The 19,138-nt window shown below is 41.0% G+C and overlaps 1 long non-coding RNA gene across 1 annotated transcript; it reads right to left on the reverse strand.

Moving 5' to 3' along the window:
- Window positions 1-413: 413 nt before the first annotated feature.
- On the reverse strand, window positions 414-18,526 carry LOC128912527 (uncharacterized). The gene is made up of 5 exons (XR_008467658.1): window positions 18,444-18,526; window positions 16,548-16,631; window positions 7,876-8,023; window positions 2,728-2,850; window positions 414-2,590 (listed from the first exon to the last, which is right to left on the reverse strand). It is a non-coding gene; the product is annotated as an uncharacterized LOC128912527 (long non-coding RNA).
- Window positions 18,527-19,138: the final 612 nt, after the last annotated feature.

Below are 19,138 nucleotides of genomic sequence, written 5' to 3' on the forward strand. Positions count from 1 at the left end.
ACCCCGCTCCTTTTATACTCAGTGGGGAGAAATTGCTGGAAAGCACGCCAGAAGAATCAGTGTGCTGCATACTTGGCACATCCATGGTGATTTATAATTAATTGCTTCACAATAAAGAAATGCAATAGAAGGAAGTTTTAAAATCCTCATCATCACGATGTATAAAAAGGTTATAAAACTTCCATGTCATTACTGTGCCGTTTTCATATTCTTCAACAGTGTAAGTGAATCTCTCCCTCTCCAGTGTATACAATAGTATCAAATTAGGCCTATACAAAATACCACGCTCTCTGGGAATAACTCAGAGTTATGGGTATATTTCCTGTAGCACTCCTACAGGTCTTGATCAGTAAGGCATAACTTACAAAATTTGCTTTCACCTACTACAAAGAATCAGGGACTAAACTAATTTTCACTACCAGTGCAGATATGTCCCCTGCTGTGTTGTTCAGGGTGCATTTCACGGTGATGACGTGTGTGAGAGGACCCTTTTTCTTGTCAAAATGGTGTTCAAAAGTCAGAGCGAGGTCTGGGACTCAGAAGCGACGCTGTTTTCCTGCCACCCAGAAGTGGTGAGCTTCTCTTGTGGAGAGCTCAGGCTGCTCCCCTGCATTGGCCATGCAATTTGTTAAAAATAGAAATGCTGTAAGGGGAAAATTTTGCCAGAGGAAAGATATTACTCTTTGAGATAGAGGCGAGAAAATAGCATACAGGAGTCAAAACTGAAAACAAAAGCAGTGCCTGAACCTTGGTAGGGACCCAGGCTTTTGGAAATATTTTAAATCTTAATACTGCCTTAATGATTTCCTCCTGTGTAGAGAACTGGAAGATTATTTGTTGTCTCAGTAATGCAGGTGCAGATCGTTCATCCCAGAAATAAGAAGACCTTAACATGGACAGAAAAGAAGTACTTTCTGGTTTAAAACTTTAATTGTCATCATGTCGTGAGTTCAGGCAACCTTGCTCACAGTATGTAAACAATGGTAATATTAATCCATGATCTCCCTAAGAGGCAGTGGATAATCAAATTGATTTGTAAGGGTGGAACAGGACTAGCGACCTGGGTATTTCCTTAAGTTTTTGTGCTTTTGAGTAGATTTCTTACTATCTCCAAGCCATCACTTGTAAAAATAAGTAACTTCCAGGAGAGATGCTAAAATCTTGTAATTGAAGTAGGAATGTTTAGGGTTTTTATTTTTCCTCTACAAAAAATCAAGTAACTAATTTAATTGTGCCCTAAAACCAGAACGTAACATTTTCTTCTTCAAAGATGTACTCACTAAAGGGGATAACATCGCAACAGGGTATGTGTGCTGCTGTCAGCTTTGCAAATTAGTATTGCACCCTTGTAGTGGGAGGAGAAGAACTGACACAGCAACAGGAGAAAGTGTGCGTACATTTCTGGAGACTAAATATAAAACTATGAGGATGGCTCTATGTGGTTCCCAAAACAGCCAGGGTGGGAACTCATGTTCCCATGGAGGCCAGAAGAAACACAGCTCTTATGGCTGTTGTTTCCAGACGGACCAACTGCAGCTGTCACCAGAATGGATGGATGCCACAAATTTCAGGTATTCCAATACACTGATATAGAGCAAAGTAGGATAAGCCTTATCTTTCTGATAAGGAATGTTTTTCTTTCACAAAGCTTGTGAGAGGAATTTGACCAGACTTATAAGACTTGAAAAAGGACCTTCATGTACATGTAGGATGCTCTAAGCTACAACTTATGACTATCGATAACCACTTTGGAAATACTGTGGAATGATATTTTGGTAATGCCTACTTTAAAGTCTGACTCTGAGCATCTTTGTGGAGCTTGATTCATTAATAGATGAAAATCATTTTGATTCTTGTGACAGAAAGCATTATAGTAGCCCATATTATATTAGGATCTTTCCACACCACGGAAACGTCTTTCCGCAGCACAGTAAGTGTGCATTGTACTTCAAGGAGAAAATACTTTCACAGGTAGGTACTTATCAATATACAATGTCTGTGTTTTCAAATATACGATGACATTACTTGCGATGACCATACCATTTTCACACAAGTACTCCCGGACTGTAGCCTGCTGCCATCTGCGTAGGTTGAAGAGAAATATTGTCTTCCAGAGGATGCTTTAGAGCTTCAGAAAGCCTTTCTCTCTGCACTGACCGCACAGGAAAACTGGGAGTCTAATGTCTTTGAACGTACATTAGCCTGTGGGAATACTGCCATAATGGACCATTTGCGTCTAACTCTCTGAATCCTTTCAAAAAGCCATGCTCTCAGCAGTGGCAAGTGTTTTTTCTGTAACATCCACACTGAAAGACTCTCCAAAAACTGTCATACGAAGCCAATCCTTGAAGTCAAGCTGCATGCTATAGTAGCCAGAAAGGAGCCTCGCTGATCAGTGAAGATTCGATGCCAGCTGACCTTTCGAGGCTGCCAGAAGTGCTGATTTTGGCTGTAAGGATTCAAAGCCTCTTGTTGCTGAGAAAGAGTTGTCATCCCTGAATGCTCCACGGAGCAGCCCGGCATATTACTGACATTAATCTGCTGACACAACTCGAGTTCAGGCTTTGCTTTCTGCCAACTCTACTTCCTTCTGTGAAGAATAGCAGAATCTGTAAGTTTTTGTGTGTTTGGTTTTTTACATCTTGCTTTTATTTAGTTTCTACATGAATTCATGAGCACTAGCCAGACGTAACCGCAGTGCTCCTGTGCAGCCTCTTCTTCCCTTACCTCCTCTTCTCTGTATCTCGTGGGCATTGCTCCTGGCCAGGCTGAGGTTGCGACGTGCACCCGGCAAGAGGTCCTGGGAGGATCCAAGAGGCCCAAGGAGGCCTTTTCACCCCTGAGGAGTCCCTGCAAAGGTGAATAGTTTGGAAATATCAAGGTAAGGTCTGACAACATAGGACACATCACTCTCGATCTATGACAAAGTCTAAAATTATCTTTTGATATTCAAAGCAGGGTTTCTTGAATGTTTCAAAAATCCTCTGAGACTGACAGTAATTTTTACATGAGCAATATATATAAATATACTGTGTCTGTGAGCAATTCTAATTCTCACCACTGAAGTACAAAGACACTGCAGTTTTCTATCATTGTTTCCAATTTAAGAATATCAGTAACAAAACCCTCCAATTTAGTCACCCACAAACTAGCAATCACAACATCAGCAAGGCTGTTAAAGCTAAAAGAGAACTGACATAAATTTTAGAAGGAACAATGAGAGAAGCCTAGAGATTACTAAAAAGGAGTGTGACTTGAGTCTCTGAAGTAGGTAATGTAAGGGATAGAGCACATCAGAAAAGGTAGGAATTGGTGATAGGAACTACATCAAATGCACAATGATAACTTACAGGAGATAACTTCAAAAATTGGGAGCAAAGTGGATTACAACTGCACCAAGACCTTCCTAAAGACCTAAAATCAAAAGGAGTCATACAAAAAGTAGAAATAAGGAACATAATTAGGTATGAATTTAAAAGGAATTGAGAAGGTTCAGATGGTTAAGGCGTTAACATTATTTTGGAATATAAAGGCAGAAAAAATATGCAAGGCATAATAAGTACATGAGAAGCAAAAGAAGGGCAAAGTAAAGGCTCATTGCTTAACAGGCAATGCAGAGTACTGAAGCGTTCACTGCCTTCACACAAAAAGATTTATTTCTGATCAGATACTTAACCACATTAAATTTAATGTGAAAATAGGAGCATAGCCAGAATAGGGAGAAATTAAGTTAAAAAATGTCTGGATAAGCTAAGTGTAATTGAAGCCATCAGGACCTGACGACATTCAACTTCACTTGTTTAAAGGAGTAGGAAAAAATCTCTGAAATATTCACCGTTATCTTTGAAAACTCACAGAACATGAGCAGGTCCTAGATAATGCAAGAAAAGCAAATACATCTCCTACCTTATAGAAGAAAACAGGGAACTACAGATTATTCAGTGAAATGCGAATTCCGGGAATGATTCTGGAACAAGTGGTTAGATAACCAATTTATAAGCGCCTGGAGCATACTAAGATGGTGAAAACAGCTGACAGATTTGACAAGAACAAATTGTATTGACCCTGTTCACTGCTGACAAGTTAACTGGCCTTGGCTGGATAATAAGAACAGCTTTTTGGCCACCTGGACAGTGAAACAATGGGAAAGACTATTGACTGATGCTCTTGCATCTTTTTTTTTGCTAAAGGATTTTTAAAAAACAAGTTAGGCACACATCTTCTGCGAATGTTGTAGGCATCTCTGATCTTTCTTCAGTGTGGGGTGTTGGACTAGAGGAGTTGCAAGACCTTTTCCAGTCCTACAGTATTATATAGGCAATGTTTGTTTGGGTCCCCTTTGTCCCATGACTTGTGTTGCATGTTAACCTGGATGCAGGTTACTGCAGATTGTCTGGGATTACATACAAACTCTTTTATTCAAAAGTGAAATTGAAATGGTTCGTGTGAGCTTCATTTTCTTTTGGAAATTTTAGCAGAAAGCAAGCAACCTTTTTCCCAGAAGCTTGGTTTAGTTTTGCTCCTTAGGTTCATATAAATGGTACTTCTGAAATCTGCCCTATCCCAACAGTACCTCTGAAATAGATGTCATACATAGGATGATGAATGAATTAGTCGGGGAACAAACTGTGGTCCCTCCATCGTAGAAGTGAATGCAATTTTGTCCTGAAACTGTCTCACGCTGAACACTAGCGCATTGGGAAAATCTTGAGCCATACCATTACTTGTGAAGCAGCTCCACAAAGTGTCATTTGGGTTCACTTTCTAAATATTTCCAAGTCACTGGACCAAGATATTGCCTTTGCTGTGAGTGCTGATCATTTCTATCAGTGCAGGCAGGTTTAACTTGACCTTGGGGTACGGAGATGGGAAAACTTCTCTGGGATCTCTGGTAAGTCTGAAGTTTGCTTTGCAGCAAACGCAGCCCAGCCCAGCACAAAAGAGTGCGATGCATCGTCAGTGAGATTGCTGGCATGACTGAGAGTCACTCAGCAGGGCGGAATTGTGCAGTCTGGGCTGGACTTCCAAAAATGAGAGAGGTCTGTCTCCCCCCTCAATACATGGGCCTGTCACCACAGAGTGCCCCAAAATGGAACTGTATTATTTCTCCTGCCAACCCCCCTCTCCCTCCCCCAATTTATGTGATTGTAACAAGTTTTCTAAAACAATGTTGTCTTTGAAAGGTAGGTTTGCCTTCACTGTGCATAATACATCTCATTTGACTGTCTACTATATAGCAGTGAAACTAGTAGGTATTTTTTCAGGTACTAAAATACTTCATCCCCAAATGGTAGGCAATCCTTTCATATTTCTGATAGCATTTCTGCTACAAAGAGACATGAATCTGCTGGGTGAGCAAGGCAGAGCCTCCTCACTACAGTTATCTCCTTACCACTTCTTCTGCCTGGCCCGTTTTTGGGATGCAACCTCTTTAGAAAAACTGAAAGACACGAACATAACCTCAACAAGTGGCATGTATAAGCATTCAGACCTATTGAAAGTATGTTTTGCTGATTATCATTTAACAAAACCAGAATTATAGTCTGAACAAGCTTGTGATGTTAAACACATCCTAAAACTCGGTCTGTCCGCAGGTTTTTTTGTTAAAATAATGAGACCTTATTAAAAGCTAATCGCCACATTTCATTTTAAAGTGGGAGCTCTTAAAGAATACAAGATATATATTAGCTTCACACAGATTTAGGGCCTGATTTTTGTCTTTCAGATGGTTGCATCAGAACAATTAAATATAATTAAATGACAATAAACTAGACTGAGAGCAGAATTAGGGCCCGCAGTGCAGTCAGTAACCTTTTGAGATCCTGGCAGCAAAGTAGCAATGAGATCAAGCTTTGAAAAACTGGTGGTATACTTTTCAGTTTTTACCCCAAGTATGGACTCTGGCTGAGAAATTTAGGATTTTCCACCTTATTTATATTCCATTATACTGAAGCGTTCAGGACACATTCAGTCATCAGAAGCATGAGACTGGGCTTCTAAATATTTTATGTACTTGATGGAATATAAAAAAAAAAGACACAGAGTTATCAGCGTTCAGCTGAACAATGTCTTTTTATGTAACATGATGTTTCCCATCCTTTATATTATGGTCACTTGGCACTTGTGACACTCTGAGATACCTTTGCAGAAAGCTGTGTGGGAGAATGGTAGATGATAAAGTCAACTCTGGAGAGCACAAAATGGTGCCAATTAAATGGACTGTATTTTGGTCTGGGCTTCTCTTTTGTCCCACACTAGAATATACTAGAAATACTACTGTATTTTATGCAAGGGATGAGCCTTTATCCTGAGACTGTCCCGTATCTTTAAATTATCTGTGCGTCTTCAGGCAAAGTTACTGAGTTCATCTGTGCCTTGATTTCCCAGACATAAAACATGGAGAATGCAAATGAGCAGATTCACAGTGGCACTGTGGGTATAAAAAATTACTCGGGACTGTCAGAAGCCTGGGAACTATGGCTGGTCTGGGACCACCAGCTTTGAAAGTGCCCTCAGCTTGATCCATCATGACTCACCCAGGGCCAAAGTGGGACCCAGCCTCAGTGTTTACTGCCAGCCCCTGGAAGTGTGTACTCCCGGCCGCATGTCTTCCTAATACAAAGGCAAAAACAGAGATACAGAAGAGCTGCTCCCTGGTGTCAGGTACATGGCCGGAAATTTTTGCTATGGACAATTTTCAGATTTTCTGTACATTTTGTAAAGAAATAAAATTATTTTATAAATACTCAGTTTTACTGATTTCTCTTGAGAATATGACGCCGTTGAAGAAAAGGACAACAGTTTCCTCAGGTTAAATATGATGCCAGACATTTGCATCAATAAAGCCAAATAAATTCATTTCAGGGCGTGCAGGTGTGAGATCAGACTCCAGCCTTTCGTAAGTAATCCATGTTCCTGTGGCTGAAAGTCGCCTATGTTTGTGCACATCTTTCAGGCAGAGAACTCATCCTGTGAGAGATGTTTTGGTTCACTGAGCGGCATTTCACAAAATATTACAACTGCCTCTTGTATTTTGCAGATGTAATTTCCTTTCTATTATCTTTTCTCCAACACATTATTCTGAAAGAGTTACACAAGGAGAAAAATCTCATCAGTAGCCTGCCACAATGAAAAACGATGTGATCAACGTAATGTGTGCATTGATTAAGTTCCCTGTGGAGTCCTCAACTCCATGTCATCTTTCTGAACACTAGATTTTGCCTTTACATCTCTGATATAGCCAAGATGTGTAAAAATTAATGTAAGCTGACAACTTCTTATTAGTTACACATCTGAAGAGTCTCAAGTGGCTAAGCTGTTCCTCCCCAAGTCAGTTGTGAGTTTTACTTGCTAATTGACTCAAATCTGCCTGGTTTAGGTACTAGCTTCTTAATAACCGAGGGCAAATGATGGCTAGAGGTAGGGCTTTTGAGTCATACCATGCCAAAACAATTTTCATTAAAGCCACCTGCTATCATTGTATTTCCTCAAGCCCAAATCCTTATATAATAAGAAAATGTGTTTCAGAGCCAGTCCCAGTTCTCTGCTCTGTCAAGTGACTGTCAGAGCTCTTGCTGGGAGCTGGAAGATGGGATCGCCAGCTTCCTGCAAGCGAAACAAGGCAGCCCGCGGCTCTCCAGTGCTCAGAAAGAGACTGGGAATGTCACCCTCCCGACAGCCATCGGAGGAGACGCAGAGGAGGGGCTGGAGGGACCAGGAGAGAAACAGGTTGGGAGAAAGGTAGGAATGGGAAAAGGAATGAGAGGAGCAAAGAAATCAAGAATAAAGCTACCGTGAGGCAAGGAGAGGAAAGGTATAAAAGCAAGTCTGCGACGTCAGAAAAGGTGCTCAGCGAGGACATTGCTCAAGTCTGACCTTGGCTATCTCCAGGCCACGGGAAACTCCAGAGAAACCGTTTGAGATGCCTGGAATCCTGCTGGAGCTTGGGCCTTGTTCTGTTGCACTGGTTCACTCATCACACCAGTGTTCAAAAGCAGCCATTCTTGTGTTGTCTGGATACACTCTGCATGAATTTAAGTAGTTATTATTATGTATTTTCATTTAAGATCGCTTTATTTTGATAATTTCAAAATACTTTTGAAAATATATAATCCTACATAATAGGAAATACAGATTTCATGCTACATTGTTATACACAAGCTTTGAACATACAGCAAATTGAAATGAAAATAAACAAACCCAAAAATCCAAATTTCTGTGTAGCCGGAGAAAACATTTTGATACTCCCATGACAGTTTTAATATGGGGATTCTTTTCCTGTTACAATTTATTCACCTTTTGATACGTTCTTGTGAAGATCTGTTCTTTGGAGCATTTCCAAAAGAAAATTATTCTTTAGAAAATTCTTCAGCCATCTTTATTAAAGTTAGCCTCCTGTAACTGCAGTCAAAACTTAAGGGCTAAAATAAAATACATTCTCAAAGGAGTAAGTCTGAAGCCGTGAGGGATATGGATTAGAAATTAAATGCATAATAATGATTTAATCTCTAGCTGATCTGTCTCCACGATGAGAGGAAAAGCTGAATAAAAGACCCACATATGGGAAGAAGAGGAGGGAAGGCGAACAAATAAACTAAAAGAGACATTTTAGGACAATTATTTTGTATAAAGCAGGTATTTGAAATAGCATGTTGAATTATGTGAACATTTTTGTTGTTCATATTCAGAAGGCTTTAGTGAATACAATAGAAACAGGATATAAAAAGGAAAGATCTCCAGGAGCACTAGTATGGAAAAGAAAAGAGGGCAAGGGCTGCGTTTGTATATACAATTTCATGTGTAACATGTTTTAGTTTTAAAGACTGATGTTAGTTTCTGTATGAATACCTGTGATACTTGAGTATTTGAGGCCTCCTTAAAAATATATGGTTTTAAAACATTGAAATCTCTTCTCCTCAACTTGGGCTGCTTATTCTTATACCCCATTCCAGAAAATAAAAATACTTGGCAAGACCTGGTATTTCGAGCACAAGCAACAGTAATGGACAATTGGCTTCTGGCCTGGCGCTGGAGAAGAGCAAGGTTGCATCTGTCTGCCACCAGTACGTAGGCGTTCCCCAGCAATACCCGTGCACCTTTAGTAAGACAATCTGGGATAAAGCATGCCAAATCAGACTCTTTGTCCTTTCTTTAAAAACATTGCACATTTTTTCTAAGATTCTGAGGACATCCCTGAAATCGAGAAACTTTTCAGTGTTCCCTTTGTATTATTTTCTCTCTCCGCAAACAAATTTCCAGTAAACAATACACTCTGCTCAATAAGATGCAGACTGACTGAGATTTCGGGATGGGCTGAGTTACAAGTGTGTAAACGTAGAGTAACATCTCCACAGTCAGTGATGTTGCTTTAGATTCAGGCTGCTTCAGCTGAGATCAGATTCCAGACAAATCAATGTCTACATACACGGAAAATGTAGGTCTCATTCCAAAGAGCTGCCATTACACATATGAGGAATGTGTGAACGTGAGGCTAATTCTGCAGCATTCCTCTGCAGCACAGAGTATTGGCCAGTTAATTTATGACTATTTTCTGTAACTCTTAAGGCAAAAATCAATCATTTTCTTTGCAAACGCAGAGAGGAAAAAACACATGAGAAATGAGAGGAGATTATATGGTTTACAAAATACTGTCTCCTCTCTGAGCCACATCCCTGTGATTTCAGCTAAGGTCAAATTTTACAGATGAAGTTGAAGTATTACCCTTCTGAAAAGTGTCTGCCTTATGTGCCTTGAGATCTGGAACTGAAAAAGAAATCAGTTTTGCCTAGTCCCTCAAAAGATTTATCTTTTCAAAGAATATAGGCCATGTGCATAGGATGGAGAACCATGCTCTGGGATGTGGTTATTTGGAAAGGATTTGAGGGTCAGGGGAGAAAATTACTCATGCCGAGCTCCCGAAGCCATGTGCTAAGGTGATCCTTACATTTTCAAATGGGAGTCTCAAGTAGGAGCAGGAGAGTGTGTTACTTTGTGGGAAGACCGTCCGTTTCTGGTGTCCAGTCTTTGAGAGGAGTGTTAAGAAACTCAGGAGATTCCAATGAAGAATAATACAACAGACTAGGGAAGAGGGGAAAGGAGGTGAAAACAATCTTTACAGGCTGATTCCAGCAGCTGAGTAAGTTTAATTTAATGAAGCAAAGATCAGGAATGTCATGAGCACATGTTAGAGAAGAATGTATTCCACCTGATTTTAGCAGATCTAATGTCATCTAGTGTAAACCACCTCTTCCAGGCCCTCTCTGTAACTGATGGAAAGAGAAAGTATCATCCCCCCAGGATGCCTTTGCTCCATCCTAAAATAAACGTCCTAAACAGCTTGAATAAATCATTGTCTGTCTCCATGGACCACTGGGGGAAACTAAATGATTCATTCAGACTAGGCACCTGATTCCGAGACAAGTGAATTAAGAAGAGATTAATCCCCACATACACTGCATGGGAACAAAGCTATGCAATAGCTCACTGGAGCAGGCCAAGGATTAACAAGATCTATCAGCTAAAAGTTGAAGCTAGACTAATTCAGGCTATAAATAAAGGGAAGAGCTTTAAAAACAATAGAAACACAATTAACAGCTGGATCGATTTACTAGAAAATGCAGTAGATCCTTCATGACTGATCATTTTAAAACCAAGATTTGTTGTCTTTTTTCTATAAAATGCTTTAGCTCGAAAAATTAATTTCAGAGAAGTCCTACATCTCACATCAGTTTAGTAGTGGAATTCAACTGTCCTAAGTTAAGGATCTAAAAATATATCATTTGCAACTAAACTCAGCACCTCAGGCTCAGGTGCTTTCCTTACTCACAAAAAATAGGCACTTTCAGAGGGTGATACATTTAATCCTAAAAAGAGGGCAGAGAAAATGTTTACTGGAGGCACCTGTTTCTTTCCATTGTTTCTGAAGGGCACACTGGGCAACTCACATTGACATAGGACATTTAACTATCCAAGTGAGATGATTCTCATGCTCGATGGTTTCTTCTGGCCTGACAACTCATGAAGCTCTGACCAAAGTGATGGGCATTGCTTTCTCATCCAGTCCAAGTTTGTACACATTTCTTCACATTAATGCAGATCGTGACATAAAACACCAAATTCCCTGAGATTTCTCTGAGCATATCACTGTCTTCCAGTGTTTTTATATTTATATGCTAACTAATAACATACAATTCTGTTCAGTTACATGACCATGTAGGAACAGCAATGTTTTATTCATTGATTTGATTTCAATGCCCATTCTGAACAACATTAACTTTCCACTTATTTTTATGGCAAACAGAAAAACTAAGCTATTCCCAGTTTTCTACTCTAGAAATTCCAGCAAAGCAGGATAAGCAAAATATTTTTATTAATGTATTCTTAGCTGAGGGAGTTCATCTGAAGAATTATTAAGCCTTGGTCATAATAGCATAAGGACAAAATAATGGTTATATATTCCCAACCCAACATTAGAAAAGCATTTGTTCCACTTCTACCCTGAATAATTTGAGAAGACAGACACTTAAAGACAATGCTGTCCCCACCCTAGGCCTTGTCCTCTATTGTTCAGCCCTTTGTTCAGAGGGAAGCTGAAATGACATTGCTCAGTTATATCTTGTGTTAAGACATTCAGACAAAATTTCCCTCTCCACGCATTTAAAGGTATATCTCACAGACATGTGTTTAGAGGCATGAAAAAAACTCAAAATGCTGTCTCGTACAAAAAAGACATTGACAGCAGATATTTCTTCCAACTCTTGACTAATAACAACATGACTCTTTCTGAAGTCTCCACGAAGCCCTTCATCTTCCTTAAATGCAAAAGTGGTTTCAGAGTTCTCCTTCTTGCAGGCTTTGGGCTCATGCAATGAATCAGTCACAAAGGTGTATGTGAAAACCTGCAAAATCCTCCCCACCATCAGCACCACTCTTTCCTACAGAGATCCTCAAAGAGAATGACTGTGTTTTGCAGAGAGAAGCAGCACAGTCTGTGCAGCAGAACCGTATTTATCCCTCTGCCAAAGTGCCTTATGCATCTGCAGTGCTGGGGCCAGATTTGCCTCTTCATGCCAATTTCTCAAAAGAAAAGCCTCTGCCTTCCAGATTAGAGGTGGAATATGCTGCAGCAAATCAGCCAGACAAGCAGATCAGATACACTTCCATCTGTACTGGGCCTGGACATAAACCTTTAAAAAATCTCACTTCACAAAAAACTTTTGTGACACATTATAACATCTATCCACCATGAGACAAGAAACCCTAAATATGGGAAGAATTGTGTTTTGAGCTCTGTCAAAGTGCTACTGACACATACAACTCTTTACAGAGAAACTTTCCCTGTAAGTGCATAGTCAAATGTAGCTTGAGCAAAGCATCAAAGAAGTCAGTCCGTGAGCAGATCAACACACAACCCGAGGGCAACATGTCTTCAGGGCCGTGGGGTTCTTATGCTCTATGGGACAACTGACAGCAACAAGGTCATGGAAAGGGACCCTACTGGCCCCAGTCCCTGATGGGGACTTGTGGCGGGTTCCCAATTGCAGAAGCCAAGCGACAGAGAAGCAGGGAAGCATACCCACAGTGAGATTCAACAGATAACCATAGCCCCCTCTTTGGCTGATGCCTACATCTGAGCTGGTTATCTAGATTTCCTTTATCACTCATGAACAGAAGCACTTGTCTGATACGAATCATGTTACGTGCCCTAAAGGGCTCTGCTGACTACAAAGTGCTAGCTCGGATGTAGACAACTGTACTACAGAGATCTACCCTTCAGTGAAAACTATCCCAGAGAAAATGCCTGACAGTGCAAAGACACCAGGGGACAAAGCAACCTGTGTGAGAAGCACCAGCCCCCTCTTCTATTCTGTGCACAGGACTGTGTCTAAAACAGGCTGTGTGGCCTCTTCAGAGATGGAAGAGAAGGTTTAATCCTGCTGCAACAGACATAGCTCCTTGATTTGAGGCTTGTCCACAGGATGAGATTTTGGCACTCAACTGTTATGGGGTACATTCACTCATAATTGTATAATACTAAAGGGAAGTGTTCATGCTAAAAACCACAGACATTCATCACAAAACACAGATTCACCAATCACAACACATAACAGAAATAGACAGGGCCTTTAGATTGCAGAGGAGCCTCAGTATCTGCTGAAGGGCAGTTCTCATGGTGGAGGATCTTCCAAACTGAAGATCCCTGGAAGCCTCAGTCGTTGCCTAAACATGACATTTCTGCTACTTCTCTTTGCATTCTTTTTGCTCAAAGCAGGCAGCTGACAAAAATGTCAGTTCCTTTCGGTTGCTGCCAGAGTCTGGGGAAATACATGCTGTGTTGAAATGCTTTACTGTTCTCTACATTACAGCAATAACAATTACCATTTCTTCTTTTGGTTTTATTTGTGAAAAAGAATTAAGAGGAAAACCTGTTTTATTCCATATCCATCAAGAGCAAGATCTGAAGGGACCAAACTTCCTAGGAACAAGAAATCTCAAATTTGGGCTATCTCCGATGCAAATATATCTGAAACAATCCTCAAGAAGAATAGAAAAAAATGAAGAGGAATAAAGGGTTATTGCTGCAAGAAGCCATTTCCGTGAGCAATATGTAACTAGTTCTTAAACAAGTACTATAAAATTTGTGGTGTCTTTCTTTCAAGGAAACTAACATCCAGGAAACTATTTCATGCTTTTAAGTGAAATTCATTTGTTAGGCAATTCTTTTCAGCTTAGTGGACCAACAATCTTGATTTTAATTTTACTTCTATTCTATACCCTAGCTTCAAGTAATAAAAGACTCATCAGTTTTCCACCATAAACTATTGATGTTGGCTACATTAGCATAACATGTACTATAGCTTTGGCTAGCCTTTGTGTAAAATATCATACGTGCATTCTCTGCCAGCACTGGCTTTGGCAGAGAATCAGGATAGGCAAAGGACGAAGTAGGCGGGTACTGGAAGTCTACGCTCTGTCGGTATTCCCAAGTCCCATCTACTTGCATAGGTGACCCTCTTGGGCTGCAACCCATTTTTAGAAACGTGTAGTTCCTAGAACCCAGCTTCTGGGTATTCTGTTAATTTAAAAAAATTAAAAATTGCTTGAAAACAGAAAAGTTAACAAAGTTGACCAGGAATTTCTGTAGGTAGAGATAAACAGCAGCAGAAAGGTGGGAAATGCGGCAGGTATCTTCATTACTTGCAAGGCCACCACCCTCAGGGGGCTATCGCAAAAGAGCATGGAGGGCCCAGCACACCCACTGAAGAAAGCCAGTGTACCATCCTTTCTGAGATAGTGCGGATCTCTCTGCTTTCAGGAGAAACCCTCCTGATTGCTCCCTCCTAATTGCTGGAGGGAAGTAATCAACCCTTCTTTCCCCATATCCTGCTCTGGAGGAAACAGCAATTGCATCTCGAGCACCCTCAAAGACTGGCGGAGGAGCAGATTGGAGCACAGCCCATGGCATGCTGAGCTGCCCAGAAGCCTCCTCATGTGCTCACCAGGACACTCTCTTACCCATGGCTGGGTTTGCCATCTAGATGGATCACAAATCTGGATTTAAAAGTGGACACAGGTTAGCACTTGGGAGGAAACACTGACTTCCACTCTGTGTTTATTCTGGGGATATGGTTATTTTCTTTTCTAGTTATTTCTCCATCGCACACTTCTCATGGCCTCTATAGAAATGTTTTCTGGCTATGCGATACTGTCAGTAGGCGGGGTTACCCCACCCATTATACTTGCTTTATTGGTTAGTTCTAGCACAGATAGAAAGTCAGCAATATCACAGGATTTGCATATGGCTTGCTCTTCAAGCTCAGCCTCTAATAGAACAACAAAATGACTGACATACAAGAACTGATTAGAGGGGCCAGGAAAATATAGCCACCAAATGCCCAGGCACACACTGCAATTTGACAGAGGCCAAAAGGCACAGTGTGGTGCAATGCCACGTTCATATGGATCGCATCTAATTCCATGACATCTCTTACCCATAGGCAAGTTATAATCACACCACAAGAATTTCCTGTCATTTCTTTCTTTTTGCCTCAATAATCTCCAAGATCTGTTTAATACTCCAGCTACAATGGGGACCATGCTTTTAAATAGCTCTTAAATTGCTTCCCCATTCTCAAAGCAAAGATTTTCAGCCTTCCCGTGCCATGAATCAAAGTCATAGAAATGTCACCTTTCTCATAGTCTCAGCACGTCCTGCTTGTCCAGCTATAAAGACAGGAAGGAATGCTGTGCGCTCATTAATTTGTGTTCCAAATCTCTACCAAAAAAAACCAGTCACTAAGCAAAAGTCACCAGCGACATATCTTCTTGATGCACAGAGCATATTGCTGATCTAGTGCTGGTGAAATGTTGTTTCCTAGGAGCTGAGCAACCCCGTTGTTACACCAGAATTTCCTAAGTGTCATTTTTGAATAGCTCTTATCACAAATATTCACTCAACCAAGCTATTAGATTCTGAAACCAGAAAATTAGTATTTTATCTACATAGTACTAGATTTTATGCCGAGAGAAGGTTTTTAAACGAGCGTTTCTAATTTCACTGCAGCTAGAGATGTCTGCCATTGTGTCATGGCCAGTAATAAGCTTTGACTACTGTGCCTCATCTGCAGCAACCTAATATTCAGAATTGAAATAAAATGCAGGAAAACAGAAAATATTCAAAAGTCTTCTTGGGTTCCACATCAGTATTTTCATGTTTCCTCCAGTCACTGCTAATTGACTGTTCCTCAGTTTTCAAGCAAAGCCCATGTCTTTTTGCTTACATTGATCCCCCCTTTTCGCATCAAATGTGTTTCAGGTATAACTCTCAATTTATACTCCATGGCCAGCGTCAAATAACCTAATTTCCACGCCTCTCACCCCTGTGTCTACTGTATCCTACTGACCGGACAAGAGGAAAGAACAGTATCTGTGCAGAGGGACAGAAGAAACATTTGGGGTTTGTGAATGTGAACCCCGGTGTAAATATTGATGCAGGAGAGACTGTAAACAGGTAAGTTAATGACACACTTGTGCTGCTTCCTCAAGGTGGATTCCTTCATTATTTAATATTATTGTTATCTCAATGATTCAAATGTCATTACTGCTAGCAATGGCTGTTACTAACTTGTTTTTGTCTTACCGCATGATCTGCTTTGTTACGGTACTGAGACAAAGATTTGCCACATCTAATTTAAATGTTAATCATCTATCTAGTCTAGCTGCTCAGGTAGGCTTTTCCATAACCAGTGAGGTATATCTAAAATATGTATCTAAATATCTTTGAAAAACTTGCTCTGTGAAGGTGTCAGTTTCTCTCCCCTTATATGAAAGAAGCTAAATGACTCTTTGTTAGTCTAGTTCCCCTGTGTGCTCCTAATTTAGCTTTGACAGCTAGAGTTAGGCAAGACAGATTCCATACTAAAACATTAAATTGCCTTTTAGTCTTATATTCAGTGACCTGTTATAATTAGCACATGTAATGTAAGTTCTTTCCAATTTTCTTCTAAAACTAATTATTCTAAGCCATGAGTTGCTTGGGTAATTCATACCTCGACATTGGTGTTTCAGAGCTGTGCCACCTTAGCGAAGCGATGCAAAGAATCATGTCAGGTCCAGAGGCATATTCTGTGATTCTAAGACAGAGACAGCAAAAGTACGAAAAGTACGCATTAACCAACTTTTCACAGGAAGGCGAAGTGAAAATACAGCACAAACAGCTGTTCAGATAAATGGCTCCAAAAGGTGGGACCACCATCAGCCTAATTAACCACATTCTTCCTCATTCAGCTCCTCTTGGCAATAACATAAATCCAGACTACGATTATGTAAGAAAAGGTTTCATAGTATATTTATTTCCAGAGTTCCTTTATTACAAGGATTTATTTTCTTTTGGCTAGTGCTCCTAGCTTCACCGTGGAGTAGGACATGTGGTATTTGTAGCTATGTAGATGGATCCCTCTTGCACTAACACTTCAACATAAAAGGGATGAAGGGCACGCCAACCCAGTGCCTGGTCAAAGCTCAGTTCACCTCTCCAGCCCCAGTCTCCACTCCAGAGTGCGACGGGGAGACTTGGGTCACCAAGCAACATGCACAGGTGACCTGTGAACACAGCACACCTGTGCTACATCCTGTGCCCAGGCAGCTTCTGTGACAGGAGGGTCCGGGTCATGTTGGGGATGGCTGGGATGGAGATGGAGATATACTCGGTAATGAAAGGAAAGAGCCTGCTGGGAAGAGATCCCCTGAGACACTACAGCATCATTGTTATGCTCATCCAATACCTCCTCCAAGTAATTAAAAAGCATCATGTATTAAAACATGATATTTCCATTATAATAATCAACAGTATTAATAATTAAATTTTATTGGCTTCCCTATTTAATGCAAATAGTACAGGAAATATTACTCAGTTGAGATTTTTGCATGCCTGGATAGTTCTACCCAGGACAATTTTACAACTATCTTGGCTCAAACTAGGCACTAATGCAATTAGTTTTTAAAAAGAATCATTGCATTACTTTAAGAGACATAGCTGCAAAACCAGATTAAGGCAATCGTACCTCTAGAAGACATGGGGTGACTTGGCCCTCTGGTCTTTGTGCAAGACCTTAGCCTGCATCATAAATACACAACTCCTGTTGGACACAGCAGAGTTAACATGTTCTTTGCAAACTCCGCAGCAGCTGGACCATGGAAAGGTCAAGCCTGTGTGCAGTGGGTCTTACTAAAAGGTCACAAAAGGTGCAAATAAGAAACACCTTTAGCATGGTCCGCACCGTTTCTCCCTTTGGAAAATGCGTGCTAAGTCCCTCTGGCCAAACCTCTCCCCTCCTCCCCGAGCGCAGACAGAACAGGATGAGCGGTTGGTGGCTCTCCCCACAGGGCAGCACTCCAAGAGGGATCTCCTGCCAGGACAGGCTGTGAGGAGGGTGGTACAGCACAGCCAGGTCACACTTGGGCCCACAAAAACACTACGGGAATAATGTATACAAATACCTACAGGAGTAGCATCTTTAATCCTATTCTTGTTTTATTTAGATATGTCTTTTTCAAAACGTGCCTTCTACCTACCTTCACCAAGGCTCTGAAAGCTCTGAACGGCTCACATTAATACAGGAAGATGGGGGGTTTACGCTTACTGTACTTTACCTCATCCTCTGCAGTTAATCAAACCTCAGATCAAACAACCTAAAATCTAAGACATCAGTTTAAGAGTAGAAATAATAAACCCATAGGTAACTACTTCAAGACCGAGACTCAGCTCATTGCTACCCATTGACCATATTTTTTGAAACACGCAGGAATGCTCCCAAGTACTGCACATCAGTGTATAAATAATAAAATGACAAAATCGAAATAAATAACAAAATGCTTTCCCAAATATTATTTCAGTTGGTGAATTCCAGGAAATTTCATTTTGTTTTCAGACTTCAGTACCATACCTTTTAAATCTGCTTATTATTTAACTGAATGGATGGAAGGTGTAGGATTCCCTGTCCAATGGGCTACTGAAGTCAGACTTTTCACCCTGTTTAAGCAAAAATACCTGGAATTAATGACATATTATTTGGCGGCCATCAAGCTAAACATTTTATATGGTGTAAACACCCTCTGAACCGGAGCTGAGCCCAGGTGTCTGTATGGTCGGGTGACCCAGGGCACCACACAGCAGACCCAGCTGGTCTCTGGGCATGGCTGGAGCCACTGTCGCAGTGTAGCCATGGCTTGGGGCTGCTCTCCCTGGGATGTTCTCCCAGCAAAGCCATGCTAACCCCGCAGTCAGGCATCCCCTTCTGCCTCCTGTTCTGCCTGGTGAAAAGACCACTCACTGCATTTATTGTCCCTCCTGCCCGGCGATTGCCACCTCCCCAGCTCTGCCAGAGCAGTTCATGTGAAGCACTTCTTGTCCCAGGCACTTCTTAATCCATTTCCTTGCTCCAGGAGAGGTCTGACAGGTGAAGTCAAACCACCCTCTAGACATGCTGAAGCTCAGCGAAGCAGAGCAGGGAACGCCCATAAAAACCGCACGGCTGGTGGGAATGAGCAGGTCGGGCACCTGCATCGCCAAACAACACACTCCAAGCTGATGCAAGAGCCCATCAAAAGCCCAGAGTGGGAAAGGGTAACATCTAGGAAG

This window comes from Rissa tridactyla, chromosome 1, assembly GCF_028500815.1.
Source record: "Rissa tridactyla isolate bRisTri1 chromosome 1, bRisTri1.patW.cur.20221130, whole genome shotgun sequence".
Classification (NCBI taxonomy): Eukaryota; Metazoa; Chordata; class Aves; order Charadriiformes; family Laridae; genus Rissa; species Rissa tridactyla.